Raw genomic sequence first — 17,513 nt, forward strand, 5'->3', positions numbered from 1 at the left:
CAGCTGCAGCAAAGAGAAGGAAAAAGAAAAGCCAAACGGATTTGAGAGAACTCAAACTATTAATATACCATATAGTAGTGATTCCTAACTTGGCTTTTATAAGTGTTTACTAAAAATGCAATTACCGGGGCGCCTGGGTGGCACAGCGGTTAAGCGTCTGCCTTCGGCTCAGGGCGTGATCCCGGTGCTCTGGGATCGAGCCCCACATCAGGCTCCTCCGCTAGGAGCCTGCTTCTTCCTCTCCCACTCCCCCTGCTTGTGTTCCCTCTCTCGCTGGCTGTCTCTATCTCTGTCGAATAAATAAATAAAAATCTTAAAAAAAAAAAAATGCAATTACCTAGGCCCCTTCCCTGGAGATTATAAGTCAGTGGGTCTGGGGTGGGGATCCAAATCTGTCTTTTTAACAAGTGTGTCAGACAGTGCTCCTGAACTGGCCACTTTGGAAAACACTGCATATAGAAACCTGTGAGAGTACAAGAAAAGCCTCAAGGAAATTCTTTATTTTCCCATTTTAGAAATATAATAAGCAAAGAGAAACAGCAAGAAAAATAACCTATAATATTATTTCTTAGGATTATTGTGACTGTTAATAACTATTATGAATGAGGGAACCAGACTGTGTGGGTTCAAATCCAGACTCCCCATGACAAGTGAAAACTTGGGCAAGTTATATAATTTCTTTGTGTGGTGATTCTTTATTTGTAAGAAAGCAATGCTAATATAACCTCCCAGGGCTACTTTGAAGGTTGAGTCCATACATATAAAGTCTTAGAATAGTCCCTGGACGTCATAATAAGTACTCAACAAACATTAGTCACCATTAAAAATAATTTCAGAACTACTAATAGTAGCATACTACTACAGTATAGTACGTTGTATTTTCCAAAGATGACAATACTTCCCATCTCACATGTTCTTCCACAGTGCGATCTTGCTACTCCTCACATCAAGAGGAGAGTCTAATTCCTCCTTTCTTGAATACAGGTAGGCCTAACTGCTTTGGCTCATAGATTACAGTGGGACTTCCAAGGCGTGGTCATAAAAAGTGGTGCCACTTATTGGAATATTCATGCTTGGGGTCCTGGGATGACATGTGAGAGCTCTGATTATTCTGAGGCCACCATGCTGGGGGTGGGAAGCCAAATCACGTGGAGAAGCTGCATGCAGGTGCTCCGGTTGACCATCCTATTCTTTGACTCATCCCAGCCCAGGCGTGTGAATGAGGGAGGCTCTAGGTAATTCCGACCTTCTGTTGTGGAGTCATCTCTAGCTTTCAAGTCTTCCCAGCTGAGGTCCCAGACATCGTGGAGGAGAGATACACCATTTCTTCATGACTTGTCCAAACTTCTCAGCCACAGAATCTGTAAGCATAATAACACAGTTGCTATTTTAAGCTACAAAATATTGGAGTGGTTTGTTATGCAGCAATAGGGGCTGGAACGTACATCTTTCCAGCTCCATAAATGTAATAACCATATGTCTTGTTCACTACTCAGTCTTCATCACCCAGCACATAGTAGCCCTCAACAATTTGTTGAATGATATACTATATTTTAAACAATTCCTCATTGTTGGGCGACTGGATAGTTTTCCATTATTCTCAGTGATTTTATTTTTCAGAATATATACCTGGAAGTGGAATTAATTGCTATGTCATAGAATCTTGCAAATGGTTTTTATATGGAGATATTAAAACATTCAATTGCTATTATTACCTACTGAGAATTGTCTAGAGAGAGCCTGCCAAAGTTAAACCATCACTGTGCACCTTAAAGAACTAACAGGTGCTAATGAAATGCACATGACTGACTTATAAACAAGAACAGTGACTTTTGAACAGAATACCAATGTATTCATTTTTAAACAGCTAGCCTATGGTTTTCTACTTGATGACTAGATGTCCAAAATAGTTGTTAAAAAGGGCCCATAAGCTGTGTTAAGTATTTCTGCAAATCTAACTTATCTTATGTGCTCTAGAATCAAGGCAAGATGCTAGCTAGCATAATGAGTTTCATTTCTTTTGGTTAAACCTGTAAGTGATCCTGTGCTGCTGAAGCATTCTGATATTGAAGTCCTAGGGATTTTGAGGCATAGTTGCTATAGCATATACTATTAGCAGAGCCACAGATCACTTTCTTTCTTTTTTTTTATAATAATTTTTTATTATGTTATGTTAGTCACCATACAGTATATCCTTAGTTTTTGATGCAATGTTCCATGATTCATTATTTGCGTATAATACCCAGTGCTCCATGCAATATGTGCCCTCCTTAATACCCATCACTGGCCTATCCCAGTCCCCCACCTCCCTCCCCTCTGAAGCCCTCAGTTTGTTTCTCAGAGTCCATAGTCTCTCATGGTTCATCCCTCCTTCTGTTTACCCCCCTTCATTCTTCCTTTCCTTCTCCTACCGATCTTCCTGCTATTTCTTATGTTCCATAAATGAGTGAAACCATATGATAATTGTCTTTCTCTGCTTGACTTATTTCACTTAGCATATTCCCATCCAGTTCCATTCATGTTGATACAAATGGTGGGTGTTCATCCTTTCTGATGGCTGAGTAATATTCCATTGTGTATATGAACCACATCTTCTTTATCCATTTGTCTATTGAAGGGCATCTCTGCTCCTTCCACAGTTTGGCTATTGTGGATATTGCTGCTATGAACATTGGGTGCATGTGCCCCTTCTTTTCACTACCTCTGTATCTTTGGGGTAAATACCCAGTAATGCAATTGCTGGATCATAGGGTAGCTCAATTTTTAACTTTTTAAGGGACCTCCACACTGTTTTCCAAAGTGGCTGTACCAACTTGCATTCCCACCAACAGTGTAAGAGGGATCCCCTTTCTCCACATCCTCTCCAACATTTGTTGTTTCCTACCTTGTTAATTTTTGCCATTCTAACTGGCATAAGGTGGTATCTCAATGTGGGTTTGATTTGAATTTCCCTGATGGCTGATGATTTTGAACATTTTTTCATGTGTCTGTTAGCCATTTGTATGTCTTCATTGGAAAAGTGTCTGTTCATATCTTCTGCCTATTTTTTGATTTGCTTATTTGTTTCTCATATATTGAGTTTGAGAAGTTCTTTATAGATCTTGGATACCAGTCTTTTATCTGTAGTGTCATTCGCAAATATCTTCTCCCATTCCGTGGGCTGCCTCTTAGTTTTTTTGACTGTTTCCTTGGCTGTGCAGAAGCTTTTTATCTTGATGAAGTCCCACAGGCTCATTTTTTCTTTTGTTTCTCTTGCCTTTGGAGATGTGTCATGAAAAAAGTTGCTGTGGCTGATGTCAAAGAGGTTGCAGCCTATGTTCTCCTCTATGATTTTGATGGATTCCTGTCTCACATTGAGGTCTTTCATCCATTTGGAGTTTATCTTTGTGTGTGGTGTGAGAGAGTGGTCAAGTTTCATTCTTTTGCATGTAGCTGTCCAATTTTCCCAGCACCATTTCCTGAAGAGATTGTCTTTTTTCCACCAGATGTTTTTTCCTGCTTTGTCAAAGATTAATTGCCCAAAGAGCCGAGGGTCCATTTCTGGGTTCTCTATTCTGTTCCATTGGTCTATGTGTCTGTTTTTGTGCCAGTACCACGCTGTCTTTGTGATCACAGCTTTGTAGTATAGCTTGAAGTCCAGCAACGTGATGCCCCCAGCTTTGTGTTTCCTTTTCAACAATTCCTTGGCAATTTGGGGCCTTTTCTGGTTCCACACAAATTTAAGGGCTGTTTGTTCCAGTTCTTTGAAAAATGTCATTGGTATTTTGATCGGGATGGCATTGAAAGTGTAGATTGCTCTGGGTAGCATAGATATTTTAACTATGTTAATTCTTCCGATCCATGAGCATGGAATATTTTTCCATCTTTTTGTGTCTTCTTCAATGTCTTTCAAGAGTGATTTGTAGTTTTTAGAACATAGATCCTTTACCTCTCTGGTTAAGTTAGTTCCGAGATAACGTATGATTTTTGGTGCTATTGTAAATGGAATCGATTCCCTAATTTCTCTTTCTTCAGTCACGTTTGTGTATAGAAATACAACTGATTTCTGAGCATTGATTTTGTATCCCACTATATTACGGAATTGCTCTATAAGTTCTAGTAATTTGGGAGTGGAGTCTTTTGGGTTTTCCATATAGAGTATCATATCACCTGTGAAGAGAGACAGTTTGACTTCTTCTTTGCCGATTTGGATACCTTTTATCCCTTTTTGTTGTCTGATTGCTGTTGCAAGGACTTCTAGTACTATGTTGAATAATAATGGCGAGAGTGGACATCCTTGTTATGTTCCTGATCTTAAGGGAAAGGCTTCCAGCTTTTCCCCATTGTGAATGATATTCACTGTAGGCTTTTCATAGATGGTTTTTATGTGATCCTTTTAATGTACTGTTGGATCCTATTAGCTAGGATCTTGTTGAGAATTTTGGCGTCCATATTCATCAGGGATATTGGTCTGTAATTCTTTTTGATGGGGTCTTTCGGGTTTGGGGATCAAGGTAATACTGACCTCATAGAATGAGTTTGGTAGTTTTCCTTCTGTTTCTATTTTTTGAAACAGCTTCAGGAGAATAGGTATTATTTCTTCTTTGAACATTTGGTAGAATTCGCCGGGGAATCCGTCAGGCCCTGGAGTCTTGTTTTTGGGGAGGTTTTTGATGACTGCTTCAATCTCTTCATAATTAATTGGTCTGTTTAAATAATCAATTTTTTCCTGTTTCAGTCTTGGTAGTTTATAGGTTTCCAGGAAGGCATCCATTTCTCCAGGTTGTTTAATTTATTGGCATAAAGGTGTTGATAAAAGTTTCTAATGATCCTTCCTATTTCATTGGTGTTAGTTGTGATCTCTCCCCTTTCATTCATAATTTTATTAATTTGGGTCCTTTCTCTATTCTTTTGAATAAGTCTGGCCAGTGGCTTATCAATCTTATTTATTCTTTCAAAGAACCAGCTTCTAGTTCTGTTGATCTGCTCTACTGTACTCCTGGTTTCTAATTCATTGATCTCTGATCTAATCTTGATTAACTGCCTTCTCGTGTGTGGGTTAGGCCTGTTCTTCTGTTCCAGTTCCAGCTTCTTGAGGTGAGAATATAAAAACTGCATTTTGGATTTTTCTATTCTTTTGAGTGAGGCTTAGATGGCTATGTATTTTCCCCATTAGGACTGCCTTTGCAATGTCCCATAGGTTTTGGACTGATGTGTTTTCATTTTCGTTGGTCTCCAAAAATTGTTTCATCTCCTTCTTAATTCCCTGGTTTACCCAATCATTCTTGAGCAGGATGGTTCTTAGTTTCCAAGTGTTTGAGTTTCTTCCAAATTTTTCCTTGTGATTGAGTTCCAGTTTCAAAGCATTATGGTCTGAGAATTTGCAGGGAATAATCTCAGTCTTTTGGTATCAGTTGAGACCTGTTTTGTGACCCAGTATATGGTCTATTCTGGAGAAAATTCCATGTGCATTTGAAAAGAAGGAGTATTCTGTTGTTCTGGGGTGTAGTGTTCTGTATATATCTATGAGGTCCATCTGGTCTAGTATCTCATTTAAAGCTCTTGTTTCTTGGTTGATTTTCTGCTTAGGTGATCTGTCTATTGCTGAGACCAGAGTGTTGAGGTCCCCTACTATTAACGTATTATTATCTATATGTCTCTTTATTCTGGTTAAGAGTTGGCTTGTGTATCTAGCTGCTCCCCTGTTAGGGGCATAGATATTTATAATTGTCATATACACTTGCTGGATACATCCTTTAAGAATAATATAGTGTCCTTCTGTATCTCTAACTACAGTGTTTAGTTTAAAATCTAATCTGTCTGATATGAGAATTGCTACCCCAGCTTTCTTTTGAGGTCCATTGGCATGAAAAATGGTTTTCCATCTCTTCACTTTCAGTCTGGATGTATCTTTAGGTTCAAAATGAGTCTCTTGTAGATAGCAAATGTATGGGTCATGTCTTTTTATCCAATCTGCAACCCTGTGGTGTTTTATGGGAGCATTTAGGCCATTCACATTGAGAGTGATTATTGAGAGATATGATTTTAATGATGTCATGTTGCCTGTGAAGTCTTTCTTTCTATAGATTGTAAATTTCTGTTCTGTATCACTCTTGGGGTCTTTTTACTTTTATAGAACTCCCCTTAACATTTCTTTTAGGGCTGGCTTGGTGGTCACAAATTCCTTCAGTTTCTGCCAGTCTTGGAAGGTCCTTAACTCTCCATCAATTCTGAATGACAGCCTTGCTAGATAAAGGATCCTTGGCTGCATGTTCTTCTCAGTTAGAGCTTTGAAAATACCTTGCCAACTTTTCCTGGCCTGCCAGGTCTCTGTAGACAGTTCTGACGTTATTCTGATATTCTTCCCTCTGTACGTAAGGATTTCTTCCCCCTGGCCGTTTTCAAGACTGTATCCTTGAATCTAATATTTGCAAATTGCACTATGACGTGACGTGGTGTAGGTCTGTTCTCATTGATCTTGGGAGGCATCCTCTCTGCCTCTTGGACACGAATGCTTGTTTCCTTTGCCAGATTAGGGATGTTCTCAGCTACAATTTGTTCAAATATCTCTTCTAGACCTCTCTCTTTCTCCACCCTCTCAGGGATGCCGATGATTCTGACATTGGAACGTTTCATTGAGTCAGTAATCTCCCATAATCTACATTCTTGAGATTGGATTTTTTTGAACCAAGTTTCCATTTTTACTTTCTCTTCTATTGTCCCATCTTCTAATTCACTAATTCATTCTTCTGCCTCATTTACCCTGGCCGTCAGAGCGTCTACTTTAGACTGCATTTGATTCATAGCATTTTTAATTTCTGCCAGATTCGCTCTCATTTCTGCCCTTAGAGATTCTATATTCTTGTTAATATTTTCGTTAATATTTTTTTCAAGCTTACACATCATCTTGACCATTGTTACTCTGAATTCCATTTCTGACAATTTAGTTATATCCATATGCATCAGTTCTGTGGCAGAGGCCACAGTCTCTGTGTCCTTTCTTTGCTGAGGGTTTCTCCTCCTCGTCATTCTGATGAGGAGAGGTTGCGGGGATGCCCAGAGCCCAAATTATTGACCAGGACCCAAGGAGCGGGCACTTGTTTTTAGGGACCTTAGGGATGTGGGCTTCTTGATTTTTCAGCCTTCCTTCTGGGGGAGGGGCCTAGCACGTGGATATTCAGGCAACCCTGTTTGGGTAGAGTTGCCCCATCCCCTGTGAGCGGGGATGGGGATGGGCACAATTTGAACTGGTATTTCCAGGCTTTTGTTCTCCGGCGGCTTTCCCTGGCGGTTTTCTGTGGCTCTTCTGAGAGTCAGAGCAGCAGTGGGCGTATCCTAGCCTCTGTCTCAGAACAGAGAGATCGCAGTCTGCTCTCCACTGAGCTCTCCTGGCCACTCTAACTCTGTTTCCATCAGTGCTGCCAAAAACCCTGCAGCGTCCCGGGTTGTGCGCCCCACAGCCTGTGTCCCAGCCCTCACTTCCAGGGCCGGTGCGTCTCTGTCCTTTGTGCTTCTAACACCGCCAGCTGCCCCCGGTTCCTGTGCGCACTCCCGAGCTCTCTGTTTCAGTGGTTCGGGCGCGCTCCAGGGCACCGGTTTTCAGTCTGGTCGAGTGCACTCCTGAGCTCCCGGTATCAGTCCGGTTACAATGAGCACTCCGGAGCTCCGGTTTTGAGTCAGGTCGCGCGCGCTCCCAAGCTCTTGGTTTCAGTCTAGTTCGAGTGTGCGCTCCGGAGCTCCAGTTGTCAGTTTGGACTGGCGCGCACTCCCCAGCTCCCGGTTTTAGTTCGGTTCCAGTGAGCACTCTGGACCTCCGGTTTTCAGTCTGGTCACACGCGCATTCCCAGGCTCACGGTCTCAGTCTGCTTTCTTGCTGGTGTTGGTCTGCAAGTCCCCCGTGCAGGTGGCTACCGCTTCCCGGTGCCCGAGCATGGCGGCTCCCTCCCCCTTCCGTTTATTTTCCGATATCTGTGTGTGGATTCACGGCTCCCCGCGTCATACCTCGATACTCAGCGCTGGAGATGTTCATTTGTAGAGATCCAGATGTATCTTCCTGCATCTCAGGCTGATTCCATGGGTGTTCAGGGTGGTCTGGTAGATATCCAGGTCAATTCAGGGGACCAGCTGAAAAAAGGGTCCCCTACTCCTCTGCCATCTTTTCCCCCCTCTGCCAAAGCAATCATTTTATGAAATTGCATATCCTGCATAGCACCAGGTCTTCACCCATTTCCTAAAACACCTTGAAGTACAAGCTGCAGGAGCCAGTAATCCACAGATCACTTTCTGATTTGAACACACCCCAGACCCATTATCTGACCAACTTTGACAAGATACAGTGTGGTAGCCAAAATTAAGGGCCTAATAGCAGTAAACAGTGCTTAAGTGTCTAACCTCTTATTTAAATGAATTGCTTACTAACATCACAGCTACATTAGTAATTTATATGATTTCTTAATATTACTGGGAGCACTTGCTAGTTTTGGATCTTCTGGTAAAACTCAGATTTCGTAACAGAGCACACATTACCTAATACAACCTGTTTGGTCATCAAAAACCTTTCAAATCATGTAATCTATATGGACAAAACAGATATGTGCATGGGGATTCTCATTTGCAATTGCTCCAACACTGGGGAACATATTGTTTATAAGCATGAACTTATAACAAAGGGAAATCATGTTTTTTTCATGTCTAAGGTAGTTAGAAAAATCTTGCTTTTTTTAATTCACTGAAGAGTAAGCATAATAGATTCAAAAACATTGGGTTTTGAGGTCAGAGGGGTCAGACTCTAGGTATGTGATCTGGGAGAGTCCCTGGACTTCTATGCACCTCATCTGTAATATTGGGATAATATTATCTCACAGAGTTTTATGAGGACGAAACGAGTTAACATATGAAAGATCCAATCACAATGGATGGCACACCGGTGTTCAATGAATGTTGGTGGAATCCAAGTTTATCTTTCTACCCTGTCACTGGCTTTCATAACTGGGGCATCCTCTTCCTTGGAAATACTGTAAACATTCTGATTTTTTTCTAGCCACCAGATAGTTAGTTCAACCTTATGGCGATCTGCAATTCTGTGAAACTTTCAGGTAAGATTGCATCTCTCTTTACGTTAGTCGTGTTACTGACAACCCAGGGAACACCGCATTTGAAAACTACCTCATAACATGAGGTACTAGATGATGAGTTGCATCTGTTTTGTCTTATTTTTAGTGTCAGTTCCAGCAGTGACTTTTTCTGATTCTGTTCTTTTTCTTTCTTTCTTTCTTTTTTTAAGAGACCATGGCAGGGAGGGACAGAGGGAGAGGGAGAAAGAATCTTAAGTAGGCTTCATGCCCAGTGTGGAGCCCAACCTGGGGCTCAATCTCACGACCCTGAGATCATGATCTGAGCGGAAATCAGGAGTCGGTGGCTTAACTGACTGAGCCACCCAGGTGTCCTCTGATTCTATTCTTAACCTCTGACATTATATCTTATCTTCCAGAACTTGTAGATTGCTATGCATCAATAATACCCCTGAAAGAAAATGTAGTTACAAAAATATTACTGGAAGTCAACTTAGAATTCATTTGGTTTTGTTATAATTTTCATTTTACTGCTTATGAAACTGATGTCCAAATAGGACAAATGCCTATGGGGTGAAGCAGAAGCAAACTTAGTAACCATGTAACAAGATGTTTTCATTTTATGTGTTTGGAGGGCTAGAGATTCACTGTGGTAAGACACAGGCACTAGCTTTTGGGAATCATGTTTCCTATTTCAGAGCATTTCTCAATAACTTTCCTGTGATTTTATAAGTCATACATTTGATATCATTAAATTAATGAGAAAATGTAGATACCTAGCTGCTAATGGAGAAAATGCCACTCACTAGGTTTGAATAAGGTCCCTATGAAAACACTGGGCAAGATTTAATGAGTCCTCTTGCTATAAAATGAATTATGAAGTAAGACATTTTGAGTTGGAACATAAGGTGACTTTACAGTTTGACAAGTCTTCAGGTGAGTGAAATAATCTTAGTGTCTTCTGTATACTTTTTCATTTTGTCTTGAGTCTTAAATCCCAACAAAGTCACTGGAATAACAACGGAATGAAGTCAGTTCCTGGATAGATGTGAAGCTCAATTTGACTCCTTATATGGACAAAGCACAGTAATGCTCACATCTGTCTTTGGACAACAGGAGTATAAGAATGTACATTAAAGTTGATAAAAATTAGATTTGTTTATTTTCACAAAAAAGATTTGATATTGTCTTGCTTACATAGACACTGAAAACAAGTATGTATTTACATGTGAAGGGTTTATACCTTTTCTCCTTTTTCTGTAAGTGAATTATCATGATTTTTTAAAAAGATTTATTTATTTATTTTAGAGAGGAAGAGAGTGAGCACACATGCAGGGGGAGGGGCAGAGGAAGAGGGAGACAAGCAGACTCCTCAATGAGCATGGAGCCTGCTTCGGGACTTGAGCCAGGACTCCGAGATCATGACCTGAGCCAAAATCAAGAGTCAAACACTTAATTGACTGAGCCACCCAGGTGCCCCTAGAAGTGAATTATTTTTAAAGATTTTTTTTTTCTGAGTTCTCTCAACAAAATGCTATCCGATCAGAACAACTTACCAGTTAACCTTTATCAACTCAGTAGCAAGCAGGACAGAATATAACGTGACCTTAGTGCTGAGAGCGCACCCTGGGTTCAGATCAACTGATTTCTTTAATCATTTTTTTCTATTTGTTATTCTTTTTTGGTTATAGAACCTTATCATAAAACAGAGGGAAACTTACATTGTTTTACTCCCACAGTTCTCATGAATAATTTTCCCAGCTTGCTTCCTATTTAAAAAAAGTGAGTGAGACCAGGACCCCCTTTCTGGCTACTAATTCTAACAACGCTAACTGTGCAGAGGGCCAAGGTGGAAGTGAGAATTTTATGAAGGTGATTTAACACAGTTATATATTTATTCTTTGTAGTAAAGGGACTAAAAAAGGAAAAAGAAGAAAGAAAAAGTAGATTATTTGCCAAAAAATGTTTGTCAGTAGATTGTTGCCAGAGAGCTTCTTGTAATATTGAAAATACTGCCCAACTGTTTTGAATCAGTTCCAAGCCTCCTGACATCTATTCCCTGCCCATCCCTGGCCAGACGACACAAGGTGTTTATTGTTCGTTAATTGGGAGCAGGGAAGGGGATTGTGATGAGAAAAAGGGAGGGAAATAAAAATGTTTTATTTGCAAGCAAGGACCTTCCATTCAGTATTCCCCACATTGTGTATATGAAAGCAAATGAATTGGAAGACCACAATAAATGATCTCAGGATATTGCAAAGGAAGCGTATTTATAATAGAAAAGCCACTATAGCTTTTAAGTCATCTGGTAGTTTTCTCTTTAGGTAGTCGGGTGTTGGAAGCAACTTCTTATCTAGTGACTATGATGGCTACATCTCACATAATGATCTACAAAGAAGGTGTAAGAATCACAAGCTTCTCTGGCCGAAGCCCTGAAATATGTTTACGTTTACGTGATGACAGCAACATGGGAAGAGGTCGGTTACAGGTACTTTTATTTTTTGGCAATATTGTGTCAAATATCCAGTTGGATTTTCTTCAGACTGAGTATTTGACCACGAAGGGCTGGAAGGGAGGGAAAGTGAGAGTGAGGGTAAGAGAGAGAGAAGGAGGGAGGGATTTGGGAGGTAGAGATTATTTCATCCTGATCTTGAGCAACAGGTAGTGGTAGAGGCTCATTGGCTGTGTTGGATTGAACCATAAGAAACTGCTGTTTTTCTTGGCCACAGTGCTTAGATATCAGCAGTTTCATATAGTGCACTGTATTAGGCAATAGCGAACATGTATGCTCTCATTCTTTACTGATTTAATAAGTATTTATTGAGTCCCACCTTATATAAGAGAGTGTCAAGGACCAAAGGCTCTTCCACAGCCCTTGGGCTGGGACTAGTGTATTTATTTCTCGCCTTTTTGATGAAGTCCTGCTAGTCCTTAAGCCTGGGCTCCGCATCACTTTCTCTGGGAGGTAGTGTTTTTTTCCTTATTTTTTTGCTCTGCAGGGTTCCTGATAAGGGCCATTAACTCATACGTATAATTTTTGTCTTACTTTTCCATGTAACCTGAGAAAAATATTCCATGTCATAAAATTTTCATAACTATATTTCAGGGTCTATAAAATATTCCTTTAAGTGGATAGTTTATTAGCCATTCCCATATTTGGAAGATGTTTAGGTAGTTGGGTTACTGTCTTTGTGCATAAAGTTTTTTCTGTTATTTCAGGTTATTTCCCTAGGATGGAGTCCCCGAAGTGGAATTACTTGGTCAAAGGGTATGAACATAGAAAAATCTCTTGATACATGTCAACTGGAAATAGCTGTATTTTTAATACTGCTTGATATATGAATGTTGACTCCTCATCAGTCACAGGGTATGTTAAAAACAGCTTAAAACGACCTGCAGACATGGTGGTCCAAATCCATATTCAATGACAATGTCATAGTCTGGATAAAGGAAAAGGTTTGGAGTTGCTCGTATCAAAAGAACCATTAGCTTTTCTCAAAGGGAATAACCTCTGAATAAGCTGATACCAGAAAGAAAGACCAAGATCCCAAGGCGTACAAGATTGCTTAAAGTTCTGTTTGTAATTATTTTGCCTTGACGAAAGAGGAAAAAGGAGACCAAGTGTCAGTCTATGTTTAAGTAATTTTCTAAAGAACAAGTTACAACTTTCACACCTTGGGAAAGAAGAAGTAAAAGACAGAATATGTTTAAGTTTAGATACTGTGTTTTGGCCTAAAATATACGGTAAATCAGAGATAATTTGGTACCAGTCAATGATATCTATCAAGCATATTTTTAAATTCCCATTCACTTACTAAATGTTTCTCCCTAAGTAAGATAAAACAATGAAACTAATGCCAATTCGACTCTAACTTCTTTGGGTCTGAGAAACAATAAGCTAGTGAGAAAAGATGTCTACATCTGACGTCATAGCATTGGGTGAGATGGGCAGTGGGGAACTTGGGGAGAGACAATGAGCCACAGAATCAAGGAGTGGCTGCTGTGAATGTTGGCCACTGCTTGTTCAGATGATGCTTTGAGACCGCTTACCCTAAAACCCAGAAATAGGGCCCAGCAATCATCAAATCATTGTTCGAGGAGGGTCGTTAACATCACATGGCTCACAGCCACATCCAGCAAGTGGAAATGCCTGAGCCATGAGAATACCCTGCCCTGGGGCCAGGGTAAAGCATCAGAAGACAGGTTATTGTCAAGACCTCTCAGAGCCACTTCTGTAGGAAGAAGTGTATTGGTTTGGAGCATGGACTCCAGATCTAGATAGCTCAAATTAGAAACTGGGGACCACCCCTTACTAACTATGTGACCTTGAACGAGTCTATGCTTTAATTTACTCATCTGTAAGATGGGGATAATAATAGTCTTTGCCTCTGGATGGCTGTGAGGATGAAGTGATTTAATACTCACCTGGTGCTTACAATGGTGCTTGGCATGTAGTAGGTGCTGTATACTTTTCCTTCCCTTTACTTTTTCAACCCTAAACATCCAAATAAGATTACAGGAAACTTCTAGTTTGTTTTGAATGTGTACATTTAACAAATGCACATTTTACACATACAGTACAATGTCTATACGGATATCTTCACTTGGGGATCAAGTCAAAGTCTAAACCCAAAGTCCTCTGTGATGTGAGATATGACAAATGGGTCTCCTGGTGCAAACCCCTGGCATTTATGCCATTGCTCTCTTCCTTGAGCACTACACTGATTAAATAAGTGTCTTTTTAAAAGTAGCTGATATTGAGAGTGCTCCACTCAACAGCACCATTTGTCGGACTGGGGAGCAACTTTGGTGAAGTGTCTCTGCCTCCCCAACTTTTTCAGCTATTTCAGAGTAGCCATTTAGGGCAGAAAGCATATTGTTGAGGCTCCGTCCATTAGCGCTCTTGAGATCTGGATGACTAAGTGGTGTCGAGTGTTGAGTTCAGAACCGGAGAAAAAAGCAGCCAAATTGGGCTCATTCACGGAAAATTCATGTTCTTTTGGTGCCCTGACACTGTGTGGTTGAATGGAAAACCAGACACTAGTTATAGGAAATAATGCAGAACAAGAAGACAAAGGGTTTCCTTTGTTTTTACCCTGGTCAGAGGAAATTGAAGAATTAAGACTTAATACCAGGCACCCCATGCTTTGGAAGGCAGTTGGGAGTAGCTGTGCTTGAAATTTTCCACTTCTGGGTTAAAAGTAGGAGATATTACAGGACCTTCTTTGGAATTAGACATTCAAAAGAATATTATAAAACTTCATACCTGTTTACAAGGTCTTTACAGAGGTCTGAAAGACCTCAACTCTTGATCAGATGTGCAAAAATCCTTGTGCATTGAGAAGAGAGGTGTCTGAAACAGGGCCCAAGAAACCCTGGGCATTTTTGATATTCCAGAGACCAGATATCAAGGAAGGGTGTGTTATTTCATCTCCGAAACATGAACACCTAGAGTTGCAACAAAGAATTGCTGTTGCCTTGAGGTCACTTGTATGTGACTGTAGTAAACTTAAGCTTCTTTACTTTTCTCGACAATTCAATTTAACCATTATGTAAGCTCTTTTCATAGCTTCCTCCTCTCTTGGATAATCATTTTTCCTTGTTTTTCAGTATCAGTGTCTCACAATAAAGCATCTAATTATGAGATGCCAAAAGTATCATTGACATTTTGTTTTTCTTTAATATATACTGATATGTAAAAGAACAAATTTATAAACAATGTTGGGTTTTACTTAAATTATTTTTCAACAGTAAAATAGACTCTAGTAGACCTAAAAGATGTAATTACTTTTAAAATGACTGAAGGTTAAGCAAAAATTTAACTATCTGATTCCAGTGCTATTAGCTATGTGTGAAAAGAAAAACTTCAAAATGTGAGTTGGGAAGAGTCAATTAAAATTCATGGCAAAACTCACTGGGAGTGAGTCAAATTGGAAAATATTGTTGAAGCCATAGCAGAATGTGTGTTACGCCTCTAGGGGTCATTCATTTGAAATCTTTCTCACACACGCATGCCATATACATAGAGTTTTATCTGCTCCAAGTGTATTTGAGCTCATAGAAGTATGTGAAGTCTTCTCAAAAGAGAATTTCTCCATTGTTCTCGAGGGTTATTTCTACTTTGGTCTCACATATGCTCTCGCCAGGTAGTTCTTTCAGCTGTTGAGATCACTCAGTTGGTGTGCTGCTTTTTGTCTGACAGGAAGAGTAACAAAACAGCCTCAAAGATAAGGACTAGTTGGAGCTATCATGGAAGATGCTGGGAAAGATTAAAGACAACTGGAGAATTTGCTGGAAGAGCATGAAAAATAAATTGCGGGAGTGAAGTAATGATTAATGAAGCCACTCCTAGAAACCAGCTAAAATTGTTAAAGACTATTCTTAAATACTTTTAGGAGTGATTCTTTTTAAAATTTGTATATGCAGGGAAATTATATTGTATATTACTTCTACTTTCAATTTAACCTAGAAATACCTTTTTTATTAGACTTAAAAGAAATTGGAATATGCTCTCTCACTGTTGCAGGATTCTGACTTCATTCCTTATGTCTTGCCAACAGCTTTGTGAACTGTGAAAGTTACTGGTAATCTGAAGAATAATTTAGTGTATTGTCAAGAATTATCCTCGAAGTTAATAGTTAACATACATTGGCATGTATTCATTAACTTTTCTTCACGGGCTATATTATCCTCACAAATAAAACCAGTATATTTTATCAACTGATGAGCAAAAAGCTTCGTTCATGGGGAAATGTCAGCAAAACTTGTGTAGGCTAGAAATATTTAACATATTTATAAAAATATTGGAATTTCTGAGATGAAGATCTTATATCAATATACACTTAAATTTTGGTGAGGGTGAAGAGAACAGAAGGTGGCTAAATTTAAGTTTATAAGTTGGTGTGTGTACTTTCTCCATGTGAGGAGAAGGAATACATAGAGTTTTAGGAAAATAGATTTCCACTTCCAAACACTCTGTTTCATATGAAAGTAATTTTTCAAGAAAGTGTAAGTTATAAATCTTTAGCTTATGGCTACAGCAAGGGCCTCAGCTAAAACCCCAACTATACGCTCTCTGGGATTCCAGCATATCTAATGCGCTTGTCATGTGTTTGTCAGGGGACTATTTGAAAAAAGTCCAAGAGGCCTCCTGAGAAGAAGTGAGTCATCCTAAGGAAGCGTCATTCTAAAGCAGAGAAAAGGTTGAGAAACAAAGACGTATATGAATGAGGGGGTAGTTTTGCGTGTGTGTTGCTCATCTTTGTCTTCCACACGTCCTCATTTTTCTTGGGGATTGTGCCAGATCCCATGTATAAGATTCAAAGCGAAGCCAGTAAGAGAGATTTTTCACTCAAATGTCTGAGATACTAGCGAGTGTAACATGGCACCATTTTGTGACTCAGTAGCAGAGTGTGTGAGGGAGGGAGGTACGCACCTGAGAGATTCTGTGTAGTGCACAGTTCCGGGATGGTGGTCTATCACGTGTGGACTCAGAGGCAAGGGCCCTCAGAGGAGGCGTTCTCTCTGCTTCAGTAGGGAGACCCCTGGTGTCGGGAGGGACATCAGGGACATCAGGAACTCTTGAGACTGCCCCAACGTTGGCAGGAGGCAGCTTTGATGTTGTACCTTGGGGCAGAGAGAGCTTGAGAGATTGGAGTGCTTTTGGAGAGATAATTGCCTCACACACAGTCTGAGTCTGTCTCTTATACCAGTATTAGGAGAAGTCGTAGCAGGAAGGGTGCCGTGTGGGAGCTAGGAGGGGTCGAGTGTGCATCCCCTGAAGATACCCAGCAGGGACTCCAGGCTAGTAGCTGGAAAATTGAACTGAGGGAAAGAGTATGAAACTAAAGAAGAAAGTGTTTTGTGACTTGTACCCTTACATGTAACCGTCCAGCTCATGTGGCTTTTGGAAAAGTGGATGTTTTGTATTATAATCATTTTATATTTTAGAAATAAAAACCAAGAACTTATTATTTGGTAATAAAGAATATAATTGTCACTATTTATTGAATGGCCATTAAGTGTTAGGGGACATCAACCTTTCCTTCTGTGCCAGTGCATAGACTTCTAGTATAGTTTCTTCCTGAGGGCTGAGATGAGCCCAAGTCTGAAAGGGTGGTGTGCAGGGATGGCTGAGATTCTCAAGGCTGCTATATGGATATTTCAGGCAGCTGTGTCCCTTCTGTGCATACATGCCCACTCTGTGCGGCCACCTCATTTCTACTAAGATTACTTTTCAAATCAGAGACTTAACCCGTTCTCAGAATGGATATGTGTTGTCCCCTTCCCTCTCATCTGTAACCGCCTGGAATGGTTCAGTAGGTGCCCTTTTACCCATCTGATAGATGGCAAAGTTGAGGTTCGTCAGAGTCGAACAACTTGCAACTGTGATTCAGTGGAGGAAAAGCCACATGACTGAATCATCCAGCCAGTTCTCTGATTTGGCAAATCTTCAAGTTGTGG

General features: G+C 40.1%; 1 long non-coding RNA gene across 1 annotated transcript; it reads left to right on the forward strand.

Moving 5' to 3' along the window:
* The first annotated feature begins 616 nt into the window (after positions 1-616).
* LOC113252659 (uncharacterized) lies at positions 617-17,049 on the forward strand. The gene is made up of 5 exons (XR_003314960.4): positions 617-984; positions 1,207-1,363; positions 9,020-9,074; positions 11,375-11,538; positions 12,270-17,049. It is a non-coding gene; the product is annotated as an uncharacterized LOC113252659 (long non-coding RNA).
* Positions 17,050-17,513: the final 464 nt, after the last annotated feature.

Source organism: Ursus arctos, unplaced genomic scaffold (genome assembly GCF_023065955.2).
Source record: "Ursus arctos isolate Adak ecotype North America unplaced genomic scaffold, UrsArc2.0 scaffold_6, whole genome shotgun sequence".
In the NCBI taxonomy this organism is placed as follows: Eukaryota; Metazoa; Chordata; class Mammalia; order Carnivora; family Ursidae; genus Ursus; species Ursus arctos.